Source organism: Perna viridis, chromosome 14 (genome assembly GCF_037379345.1).
Source record: "Perna viridis isolate PV_CMFRI_1.1 ecotype Kerala chromosome 14, ASM3737934v1, whole genome shotgun sequence".
NCBI lineage: Eukaryota > Metazoa > Mollusca > Bivalvia > Mytilida > Mytilidae > Perna > Perna viridis.
In genome coordinates this window covers 18,220,056-18,234,027 of record NC_142458.1, presented here as the reverse complement: position 1 = coordinate 18,234,027, position 13,972 = coordinate 18,220,056, and the positions used below count along the sequence as shown (strand labels likewise).

At 31.8% G+C, this 13,972-nt stretch overlaps 1 protein-coding gene across 27 annotated transcripts in view; it reads right to left on the bottom strand.

The window, feature by feature from the left end:
- LOC148598482 (uncharacterized) overlaps positions 1-13,972 on the bottom strand; it is a 129,712-nt gene that overhangs the window by 108,770 nt on the left and 6,970 nt on the right. Inside the window, exon 1 of one of the 27 annotated variants that reach the window (XM_088561857.1) lies at positions 12,138-12,451. The exons of the other annotated variants lie outside the window; for them this stretch is intronic. The gene's annotated coding sequence lies outside the window, so the exon portion shown is untranslated. Of the gene's footprint in view, positions 1-12,137; positions 12,452-13,972 lie in introns of those variants that run through there. 27 annotated transcript variants of the gene reach the window in all.

Sequence of the window (13,972 nt, the reverse complement as noted above, 5' to 3'; positions counted from 1 at the left end):
AGAAACTTGGCAAGACAAGAAAATGTTTCATTCAGGTAGATTTACTAACTTCTTGTTCATTCAAGTTAATTCAGAGTTTATTTTAGACAATTTGAAATAATAAGAGTTTGATTTAGGCAAATTTGAATAAGAATAATCAAGGGAACCAAGGTTATAGCAGTAATCAAAAGAATGTAATCCAGGGACAAAGACCAGATATGGAAAACTATACAACAAAGAACATAAAGTAACTAAAATCATACAAAGTAACATAAGAAAATGAGCAACTCGGACTCCACTAAAAACTGGGAGCATGGACCAGGTGCACGGGTAGGGTAGGCATAATAAGAGTTTGGTGCAGACAAGTTTAAAATTAATCAGTTTGATGCTTTAGCATTTAATTTGGACAAATAGGAGTTTAATAAAACTCTGGTATGGAAAGTTTGAGTTAATTTACATTTTGGTTTAACAAATCTGGGTCAATTTAAAGATCAGTTAAGAAAAGTTTGAATGTTTTAATATGTTGGTTTCAGGATTAATCAGAGGTTGGTCTTAACAAATTTCATATGAAATGAAGAATGTAAACTTGGCACAACTGAACATTTAACTTTCTATTTCCATCCTATGAGTACAATTAATCCTCATTATAATTCAAGCCCATATCTACAGTATAATAGCTATATCATTTATAAGCATTCTAGATAACATTATCCTCTATAGAATCTTCTATGATTTTGTATATAAAACATTAACAACTGAAATGGGAGCCTTGACATTGAAATCATTGGTTCAAAGTCCTTTTAAATAGTGTGTATCAAACTATGATTTATTGTGACTTCTTGTGGTATATTCAATATAAAGCAGAGCTGATAGGTAAGTTATATTCTGGATCTTGATGGGGAATATGAGTTCATATACCCTGTCACATTTTACTGTGAAATTACTATTGTTCATGGGGTACCAATTTTCATGTTTTTCATGGATAGACCAAACAATGAAATTTGGTTTCCAACGAATAAGAGATTCTCATTGATGTGTACACTGAAAACATTCATTAAAAAACACACAAATTTAAGAATCCACGAACTTGTGTTTGTTCACTAATGCACGAAAATTGGTATCCATGCATTAAAGTACTTTCACAGTAATATGTTCCATAAGTAGTAGACAGAGGATTCATAGAATAATAATGGGAAATATAAAAATTAAATGAGTATGATTTGCATGCATTGTCATGTTACCCCACTTGCAGATGACAGGTGTCACTGTAAGTGTCAAGGAAAATCTAAAAAAAAATACTAAAGTACTCAACAAAGAATGATCTTGTATTGAACAAGATATCACCAATTAAAGCTCCTAAAATGATCCTAAATTTGTCTTTGAAGGACCATTTGATGTCAGGTTACAATATATTTCAATTTGTTACATGCTTTATCCTGTGTCAATTGCTTAATGTGGCATGTAATAATACAAGTATAATATTCCTTAATTAAAAAAAATGTACTTTTATGAGATCTTAACAAGACAAAGACTAAAAGGAAGAGGAAAATTTATAATCATTGTGGACATTACAATGCAATAAACTGCTGCACAATAAAACATGTATTATTATCCCCTTTTTGAGAAATCAAGTTCCATAGAATCAGAAAACAATGAAAATAAGTTCTATGAAAGCAAACATTGTATCGTAAATTTATTTCATCTCTAAAAAGATATATTTCATGATAGTAAAAAATACAGCAGTGCATTTCCAAAAGGCTGAACTGATTTAGGCAGCTATTTTTATAGATCAGTCATCAATCCGCCAAATCAAACTGATAAGATTTTTACAAAAGTTTTATCAATATTTCAGTGCTATTCTCTGTAAGAATCAGGCAATGGGTGAATCATGGTGAAGGAAAAAACACATAATATAATGACAATAGGTATGTACTGTATATGTCGAAGAGACAACAACACCACTGGTATGAAAATATCAAGCCATTGGTCTTCAATGAATGACAAGGAAATTCTCATACCACAAAGCAGACAAGTCTTTCCACGAAATCTTATTCAACATGTTATCTATAAAGCAGAAAGCATGCAATCCTTTCTTTTTTAAGTGTCACATTATAAGTAAATATATTACAATTTAATCTTCGAAGGGAGATAACTCACCTTTACCCTACCATTCTATTGTAACTGACTTTTCTGCATCATCTGACAGTTACTAAGATAAATGAACTGTCAATTTGTCTTCAATAGACCAAAAACTATATGGCATTATTGTCAAATGTATGTGATTCATTATTTTTCAGAACAGATTCCAACACTTCAAGTTTTAAGACATTTATGAATGTTTCATTTTTGGTTTTAATTTAGTTTTTGTTCTTTACCAAATAGAGAAAAATAATTGACAGTTTAAATTTTAAGACAAAAGGATACTATAAAAGAATTGGTTTGTTTCACAGAAAAACGGAAAATGTGAATGAATTGGTTATCAGTCTTTAAAAAAAAAACCAAAAAAACTGTGGTCTCCAGTCATCAACATTCATTGGTCCATATCACAGATCAATTAGTTTATGGTCAGTGCTCCATCAAATAGTTGCTGACATTAGTTAATTGGAACTATATGTCATAGTATGTTGATCCTGTCACACAACGAAAAGTGAAAATGAAGACTTGTAAAAGCTCTATGGATTTTGAGATGATCGACTGATATATTTATTCACATTACACATATATTTTCTGGGTTAATAAACCAACACCATATGAATTCAAGTGAACTTGTACTCAAAGTCTCAATTACACAGCAGTTTAAGGAAGAGTTCCAACCAGTTGATTTATGGTCACTTAGTAATATTTTTGTAAAATAGTAAGCTTATCCATACTGTGTTTAGGCATGATGGAAAATACTTGACTGGTTGCCAGTTCACTAGACTCCAAGTACAATGGCGTATTTTGGTCTATGTCTACAGTATGATTTATGTGACTGCAATCTCAAGGTATAAGGAAATTATAGCAGGTTTATTCAAAGACCGAAACAAATAATATGAATGAAATGAACACGATTTTTCAAGTATTGTAATGCTAAGTAGTAATACAGTATACCAGTACCCCCCACTTGCACAGGAAGTTGATATTGGACATCAGACAGCAACTAATATGGCTTATAATAGCGTAAATAGGATCAAAACTGCCATTAAAAAAAAAAACATACAAAAGTGCACCTATACAGGATTAAGCTGTCCAATACAGCTTTTATCCGTTCAATACGACATATTGACCTTGTGAAAACACATACTGGCCTAGACCAACATGACGTACTGGAATAGTTTGTCAATTAATTGTGTAAGGTTTTCCACATTAGCTGAGTTATTTGCTAGCCTTGGACCATCAGAGTGAGGATACACATATATGAATATAGTACATGTGTATATACAACATCTTGAACAAACTGATATTCTTCATTACCACTAAACCTTGCACTTCAGAATAAAGGAGAAAGCAGAAAAAGTCCTCAGACACATGAATTCATATTTTACTTCTTAATGGCTGGCCCCTATAGTATCCCAAAACTATTTTGTAAAGGTAGAAACAGTTTCAGGACAGACTCAAATATGGAGGAATGTTGGAGAAAGTTAAATTTATTTGAAATCTAATACAACTTCAAGTGGTAATTTATGATTTTTGCAATCTCTGGAAACAGTTCTAATACGTTACTGTTTTGGAAACACAAGCTTGTCACACAAACATAACATAAATCAGTGAACAATTAATTGAAGTCTGACGTAATGTGAGCAATGTCAAGTAGCCTGCACTGTCAGTTATACAGAAAAATATTGAAGATCAAAAGTACAGAGAGTAACTGTAGCATTATATTGCAGAGTCAAATCGACAATTGATTGCTAACATGAAACGGAATTCCAATTATAATTCCAATTATCGAAATTCAATCTATAAGTATTTAAATTCACAATAGAAAATGTATCATTTCAGAATAGATTTATCTTGTCTCCAATTAAATGTATGCTCATTAAATTCAAGTTATAGATTTTAAATTTTCAAATATATACATAAAAATTATGACTAGCATTTAAAGTATAGTCAGTGTTTCCAATGAAGCTAAGCTCTGTTTGTTAGTCTACATGTTATATTACAGTATGAAAGATTACATATACTGAAATGTGTATCTAATCTGGACATTCAAATTTACTTTCAAGAGTGGAAGGTCCTTTAGATTATTCAAATATGAAATCAATGGTCCACTTGAGGGAAACATAATGGACATCAAAGGGTTGAAGGTCCAAGACCTGGTAAATGTCAAAAGTCGCAGGGTCCTGGACCTTTATTGATCCATCACTTATTTGAACCTAGCTGCAAATTTCAATGTCAAGGGAATAAAAATAAAGCTTTTAAAACACAGGCAATATAAGAACAGCCAACCACATAAAACACCAAGGCATCAATAAATTATGTATCTATAAAGACACTTCGAGCAGAGGACGCTTACCCTACTGGTGCACCTGGTCCATGCTCCAAGTTTTTAGTGGAGTCCGAGTTGCTCATTTACTTTTGTTACTTTGTACGTATGATTTTAGTTACTTTATGTTCTTTGTTGTGTATGTCTGTTTTCCATGTCTGGTCTTTGTCCCTGGATTACATTCTTTTGATTACCGCTATATATAACCTTGGTTCCCTTGATTACTCTTTCGAACTGTGAGATGTTAAAGTTATATTGTATCTTACATACAACAGTTTCAATCATTTATTAGTAAGGCATTTCATTCCCATATAGTAATCATAGTTGCTTAAAAAGCTATGGTATATTATGACAAACTGACTGACCAAGGTATAGTATTAATATTGCCTGAAATGTTGACAAACTGACTGACCAGGGGACAGTATTAATATTGCCTGAAATGTTGACAAACTGACTGACCAGGGGATAGTATTAATATTGCCTGAAATGTTGATAATGCCTTGAGTTGCAGTTGAAGGCATTATCAAAGATAATATCACTATATAAGGGCAGTTAATGCAGTACCTGAATCGATCTGTGCAACTAAAATTGCGATCAGTAATCGGTTTCCAATCAGTCATCAATCCGTCAAACCAATCTATTAAAACGGTGAACGCATCACATGACCTCTGACAGGTCAAAATATTTTACGGATTCCATTGTTTCGTTTGTCAATTTTTACACATATTTACAAAATGCAATAGATTTAAACATCAATTAATTACTTGTATTTTATATTTGTTTTGTTTTAAATAAAACACAATATGTGGATTTGATATCCATATAAAGTTAGGGTAAATTGAATATGGTAGTAATTTAGATTTGTTCTCGTGGAAATGCTTAAATTTACATGAAATGATCATCCATCATTTTACAAAACAAAACTGCAGTCAAATTGGTCAATGATCATCAGTTATCAATCCATCATCGATTAATCAATCAGCATCATTGATCAGTCAAATAGTTGTGCAGATCGGTTCAGGGATTGTAATTGCAAATGCCCTCTATATATTACTCTGCAATTACTCTGTTTATTTCATTGAGAATTTTTGAGTGTTAATGCCCTGGGCAATATCATATGGTAATACCCTTGCACATTAACAAATACCACATAACCATGTTTTAACCAATTAGAATAGATCATTCTTCTCTGACAGGAAATACAATTTTAAAAAGTCAGAAACAATAAAAATTTAGTTCGAATTCAATTCTATTTTCAAAACTTCAACTTAAAGTCATGATTTAAGATACATTCATACTCCATTCTAATAATCAATAACAAATTTGCTGTCATGTTCCTACAACAATGAACATTCTGATGTTGCTAAGTTCAACCCAACACAATATGGAAACATTAGGCTCACGTTAATTCTGTAGACAAGTTAACACTTCCTTGAAAAGGTCCTTATTTATAATTCTTATCAAAAATCACAACCAAAACACTGATTTATTAAACACAAATGTTGTCAAATATCGAAGACTGTGCATAAAATGGTACTTAAGTGCATTTAATTTGCTACAAATGAACAACTTGAAAAGTTTAAATGAAATTAAATTATCTCCTTCAAAAATCTAAATAGACATGCAGAATTTGTAAATGGGTTTCAATAACTTTAATTCCAATCATAGGCCAAATGAAAGTGATTTGAAACATGGTTGAATGAGACTGACAAAAAAATATCACCAATATCACAGATGGGTGATGGCATTGCTGTTTTTTTTTTTTTTTTTAACCCTTACCATGTGGGAACTGTATATATACAGTCGTGGACTGTTTTCCTATTTTTGGGTTCTGGCAAACTTATTTTTAGCTTAGGAAACCAATATTTGATTTCATAAGCAAGCAGAGTTAATGCGCTTTAAAATCTTCATTTCTCTCATGAGTGACCCCTCTGAAGACCCCTGACCTTCCACTTAAGACTGTAATGAACAATTTTTGGCTTAAATGACCATCAGAGGGAACAAGTTTTGGAAAAATTGCACTTTAGACTGTCTTACCCCTGGTGAGCACCACATCCGGTGAAAATTGACAAAAAAATCACTAAAAATGACCATTATCAGGTAACAGACCCATTTTCCCGCGCATGCCAACCCATCCTTCCACCACCCCTTCACCCAATCCAACCTACCCATGATCACTTACATGTACCTTTAACTTATATAAAAAAATCAGCATCAGCACCATGATACAACTAATTTGCATGTAATTTGCATAAGTTCGTCAAAATATAGAAATCTAGACATTTTTTTCAAACAAATCATCATGGTAAGTGTCAAGACTTTTTATTAACATTTTGCTTGTATTGAGACCAATAAAAGAAAATACTGGTATAATGAAGATTGATCTATGATCAAAGGGGACCAATGTATCCTTATGTTCTAGTACCATTTTCATCATATTTTCAGTAAGTTTGGTGAGAAAACTTAATATAACTACATACAAAAAAATGGAGGCTCTTTATAGCCTGAAACACCAACCTGGCTTATATAAGCTACATTCCATTTTATGTAAAAGTGGCAATGTCACTATTTTCTTAGATAAACATTCCTAACACTCATATCTAAGGTACAATCATATCAACTTTCATTGAATTCAGTCCACTAATAGCATTAAAAATAGCATAAAAACATAGAAAAAGGGCAATAACCCCAATATCGGTTCACAAATTTTCACAGAAATTGGTATACAGGTAGACCTCACCATTCTGAACATTTTAACACCTGACAGAATTTGGCTTAACCTAACAGTTTTAGATATATTTATGAAAACTTACTGTTTGACCCCTTATGTTCTATGTTTAGTAATGGAAACAATGTTTTTACTAGGACAAAAAAATCTAACAACATTGTTTAGGAAGATACCCTTCGGAACATCCGTGCAAAGTTTCATATGATTCTGCTCAGTAGTTTCTGAGGAGAAGATATTTAAATATTATTAACATATGACAACAGACCCACCAAGTGATGGCTAAAAACCTATTTATTTTGGCCTTACTTTCTGGTGTCTTTATAAAAGTTCAAAGACTGTACATGTTTATAATTTGAGTTTCAATTTATGGATTATTAATTCTGTATTTCAATAAAATTAGGCATGTGTCATGGTGCATTAATATAATTTCAATTTAAAGTGCAGATTCACGCTGGCCCAAGGATATCACGATAGTAAACATTAGAGGTGAAAATTCTGAATTTTAATAAAAAAATTTGTAATACTACCGAAATATCATGCTGTTTATCCATATGCTGCTTATTAATCCATGAATTTTATGAATTGTTGTGCTGGCTTTGTTAATACGGTCAATGTACTTCTAGTTAGATTAAATTCATAGAATTCCTTTCATTACAGCATTTAGATTTTACATCACTCATTGTGTAATTTGTCTGCACAATTTTCATGAACTGTCAGTTTTGGATAAGGACATGACTGAGGCATATAACCTCCACTGCACTAGAAAATTTTCATCCTGTAGATGTGAACTTGATTTTTTATATAATTACAAACAAAATATCAAGGACTACAATCCTCTAATATTTAAAGAATTTTCTACTCTCCATGGAAAAGTTTAACATGAACACAATAAAATTCCAAATGAATAACAAAAGTTAAATAACTTACAGATGATATCTATTAATTCAAATCAAAAGATTTCTTCAATCAAATTGCATTAAAATATGAAAGTCAGATGTACATACAGACAGACAGACATTCAAGTACTGAACAATTCTAGATTTTGGTTGCTTTGAGTCAATAGATTCCTTATATCTCAGGTATCAATAACATAGCAGACAGACAGACAGATACTCTGACATAGAGTCTTCTAACTCTAAATAGTTGTACTGGCATAAAGTATGTTATCTGATTTGACCTGTACAAGTCAATAGACTCCTTTTTTATGTAGCACTGACAGAACAGACAGACAGACTGACACTCTGACATAAGGGCTCCTTACTCCAAACAGTTGTAGTGGCATAAAACCACATAAATTGTATGACTTACACAAGTAAATAGACACCTGATATCTAATGTAGCATTGACACATCAGACAGACACACAGACTAACAGACACTCTGACATAAAGGCTCCTGATATCTAATGTAACATTGACAGACAGACATACAGACAGACACTCTCAAATAAAGGCTCCTCACTCTAAACAGTTGTAGTGGCATAACACCATATAAACTTGATTGACCCATAAATTCCTTGTATCTCAAGGTATCACCAACATGTGATTCTATTCTACTGATATTATATCAACTTATTTACCTAAAGGAGAAAAGTCTGAATATACAAAAACAGAAATAAACACCCTTATCAGACAAGTCATTGTTGCATTGTTTATCTAGGGACAAATTAGAATTTAAGTGATTGATCAGGGTTGATAGGTCAACAATTAATTTAATGCAACCCAGGTTTAGGTGATTTAAGGCCTGCTTTTGTATGAAATGGATTGATAACTTGAGCTGTCCAGAATGTGTTAAAGATGACAACATTGTAAACAAGGCAGGAAGGAAAATGTAGACCAAATAGCTTCATGGATGCACTTCAGATTCTTATAAAAATTATTGATGTTCTAAAATAATTTTCAAAAAACTATGAAAATATATTATGTCTTTAAACCTAACCTTCCAAGTATTGAATATAATTCGTCTTAGCCATAACCACTTCTGTGTTAACACAGATGTGGATTTGCCTCCATGATCATCCCCAATAAATATGAAATAAGAATGAGGTTTTTGGCATGTTTAAATCTCGACTTCTCTCACAAATTAAACTCAACCAAAAATATGCAGTTAATTCATTTTGTTTTATATACTATTTTTTAAACTGTTAATTGCAAAAAAATATTAATCACAAATTCAGAAAGTTAGCAGAGCTTGTGATTATAATTTCTAGAAATGGGCAATTTTCTAATATAATAAGAATTTCACTAGGCCTTATATATTCTTAAAAAATATCCATTTCTTTAATGAAAAATTTTCAGCTGGAATGTGATAAAAATGCCCATCCCAAACCCCAGCCCCCTAAATAAAAAATTGTCAGTCTAATCACTGACATTTACAGACCCAAGGTTACTTGTAATTTTTGTGGAAAAGTCATAATACAGTAATATTAAAATTTCTATCTACTGTTTTTTTATCATATGGTTTACAACACAGTCACATTTTCATAATAAAATGAAACTCTCATTTTAAAATTTACAGTATGTGTACCAGTGGGTCTGTCACACCAAGAAAGACAGTTGTAATTTTTGCTGACGGCAATCACACTTTGAAGTTGCCACAATATATTTCTAACTAAACCAAAGACAATGGTCATGTAAAGATTTTAAACTTTACTTATTAAGCCTTTATACCAAGTAATCACTTTTAATAAAACATTTCCCCATGCTTAATTTAACTTATTAATACATGTATAAATCCTTTAAGACGATAATAAAGCCTATACCCCATACAGATATAATATATAGTAACAGACCAAGATATTCTCACCTTTGGTTTTAAGTTCATATATTTATAATATACAATAAGAGGTTGCAAACTATGTCATGTTTAGAATAACCCCACTCAACCTGGGGCAGAGAAACACTGAGGCAATTGGTAAACAGGAAATAGATAAGCCAAAAATTTGAAAAAAGGGAGACACTATGAGAAAGCAATATACCAACCAATATCTAATCATTCCCTCCAGTTAAAAGAGTAATTAAGGGAACCAAGGTTATAGCGGTAATCAAAAGAATGTAATCCAGGGACAAAGACCAGACATGAAAAACAGACATACACAACACAGAACATAAAGTAACTAAAATCATACATACAAAGTAACAAAAATAAATGAGCAACTCGGACTCCACTAAAAACTGGGAGCATGGACCAGGTGCACCAGTAGGGTAAGCGTCCTCTGCTTTTCTAGAAACACCCGCCGAGTTGCTCATAAAAAGTCAAGTCAGCTCAAAAGCTGAGAGATCTGTTAGGAAAATTTCAATTATGCAGCATCTAAAAAACTTCAATGTCAATAAGTAAACAGGAAGTAGATGAGCCACAAACCTGAAATGGGGTCACACTGTACGAGTCATCATGAAAAGCAATATACTAAATATCTCAGCATTCCCTCCAGTTGTAGCTGAGAAATCTGTTATAAAGATGGGTAACAGACGGATGGAAGGAATAAAAAATATTCATGTTTTTTTTAAAGCTATCTGTAGTTTAGTGGGTGAAGAACAGTATGTAATCTAAAACAGACATTGAAGGAACTGATGCCCCATGGATGACTTTCTCATTCATTTCTATTCCAGAAAAGTTCTTCAATTATATCTAGGTCAACTAGGGTCAACAGGTGCAAGATTGGGTGAGATTGCAATTGGAGCCATTAGGTAATAGAAACTTGATTCAATTACTGCCAAGAATTTTTGAATGATACATATATTATAAGAGCATTTCAGATATTTTAATGTTCAGAGACATATTTCCGCAAAACTGTTACATGTACTATTCTTGTAGACTTCGAATCTGATATACTTTCTTTGTCTAGTATAAAAGTATAAACCAATTTCCATCAGATTCGACATAAAAGTCAAATTTTGTTGAATGCTTAATTCAAAATAAAGTATGCACTGCATAAAATTTCATGAAATTCCAACAAACAATAAAAGAGAGACAAAACCATTTCGCACACAAGCACATAGGAAATTGTAAATGGAACAGAAATAATTTGTTATAGCTGCCTGTAAATTTTCAGGTGTCTATAACAAATGATTCATTTATGATACAAGTATGTTTTGAGCTTTAACCCATAACAGGAAGAAAAGATCCTGACCTGATCATTTACTGACAAAAAGAACTCATCAGTGGACTTATATTTATATTTTTAGAAAAAGAAAAACATTTTTAGGTACCCATGTTGGCTCCATTTTCTGAAAATTGGCCACAAAAATTTGGCAGCTTGCAACTTTTCTTGCAACACAATATTGGAACCCAGAGCAGCCCCCTGATGTCACATGAAGTGTGCATATAGATAAAAGTATGGAATCCATTCAAGAACTGCCTTTTAAAAATCATGCTGGGAACAACATTGCATTTTTACAAATATTGGTTCAGAGCATCATACACAGTGCCAATACAATTCATTTCACATGCTGAGCTAGGTTCAGAAAAAGCAATTATGATCAGCTAAAATTAGATTCTATAGCACTCCATATATGAACAAGCAATTATCTATTTATATACAGCTGATAATTCTCACCAAATATAGAAAGTTGGAATAGGAAATAGTTGCTATCAGATTATCAATCTGATACAGTGTATTCTATTTAATGCTGACCTCAAACAGTGAGAGATAGAAACTATGAATGAAAGTCAATACCAGGTATACTTTTCTTTGTCAATTCAAAAGCAACTTCAGATAAAATAATATTCAAATAAAATTGTCTGGTTTATCAGAAGACAAAGATAGAGTAATGAAAACAGAGAAAAACACAGATGCCCCCACCCCCCTTAAAATATTAGTTAGAATTTCCACAAAAATGAACATGAATGAATAAAGTCACATCATCCAACCAATCAGAATAATCCCTAGAAGATAGTATAATCCTATTAACTGTTACTTAATTAGTAACATGATTCTTTATAATCAAGGAAAACTTTTTAGAATAATTACCTCTTCTCAATTTTCCAAAGTGAAGACATTGAAAAAATATTTGTAATCCTGAAAATCAGAATTCACCATTAAATTCTCGAAACCATTCAAATCTAGCAGTTAATATCACATTTGTCTTATATTGTAAACATGAGTAATCCAGACACTTGCTTTAGTCAATTAATATCCTAATTTCTATATATAAGACTGCACAGTTCAGTTATTAGGCTTTTTCAATGCAACAAGCACTTGAAATTTTGAATATATGAAATACATCAGAAACATATTATATTGTACTTCTAGCTGTACAAAAAACTCAAACAAGTCAGACAGACATTTAAGAAAATACCCTTGAAGATGAGAATTTCAAAAGTCAAAACCACCTCTTTACTTAGAATACTTCTTTCTAAGTACAAAATATCATTCCCTAAACATTTAAATTCACAAATATCACAATTAAAATCAATCAAACCATATCACTTAAAAGTGCTTGCCTGAACCTACTCATAAAACGGCATTCAACTCCATTAGTAGTCAAATTAAACCATTTACGAGATAAATAATCCCATGACAGCACCAATGTGTTACCTTTAAACCAGCATCAATGATGTCGATTAACACAACAAAGCATGGTAGCGACAAATTCATTTAAATAATATACGGATGTAAACAACTGTTATGTATTGAGTTGAGAAACAGAGAACCAAAAGATCAAGATCATTTTTGGCCTTAAATTGGTTGTAAACAATAGCAATTTATTTATACTCAAAATTGTTGCATTTATTTGAGCAGTAAATTTGAAAAGAGCAAGTCTATTTAAGCTGCTTTGATAAAATGGGCTATATTTAGTAATTTATTTCATGCTTATTACATAAACATCCTGTGTGGGGAGGATTCAACCCTTTTCTGATAATTAGTTTCCAATACAAAAACTGTTTGTCCTCTGCACTTCATCACTTAAATGTTAAAAATTCCAAATTTATCACAATATCATAATTATACAGATAGGCAGTTTATTTTGCACACCCGAAGAGTCAGTCTTTTTATATTATTTATATACATGGCAACCCTCCAATTTTCAGGGGGAATCAGGAGGACTCATACTAAATCAATTTAGAATCTCCAACATAAACATGTATGATTTGAGGAAGGTTTTTGGTTAAAAGTACTTCATTTTCAGTGAAAGATACTAAATAATTGAATTTGTACACCAAATACTTGCTTTTACGTACAAATCTCCCACATAAGTCAGTGTAAATGAAGAGCATCTCTTGCACAAACTGTTCCAAAGGTTAAAGAGTAATCAAGGGAACCAAGGTTATAGCGGTAATCAAAAGAATGTAATCCAGGGACAAAGACCAGACATGGAAAACAGACATACACAACAAAGAACATAAAGTAACTAAAATCATGCATACAAAGTAACAAAAGCAAATGAGCAACTCTGACTCCACTAAAAACTGGGAGCATGGACCAGGTGCACGAGTAGGGTAAGTATCCTTAAAAGTATGGATCTAGACATTCAAGCTGAAAATTGATATTGAAGAAAAAATTTTCATGAAAATATTCTTCCATCCATTTTTTTATAAAAAATATATAATTACGCTTTATATATTTCTAAGAAAAGAATTTGTTGGTTATATATTAAAATAAGCAAAATATATGCTAAAAAAATATATATATATCCTTACATACTATTGAATACCTTTTCACGTACATTTTAAAGATTCATAATATATCGACAAAATACCTACTAATCAAAACCACTAATCGATAAAACCCCTACTAGGCAAATCCCCTATTAGGCAAAACCCCTACTAGGCAAATTCCCTATTAGGTAAAACACCTACTAAGCA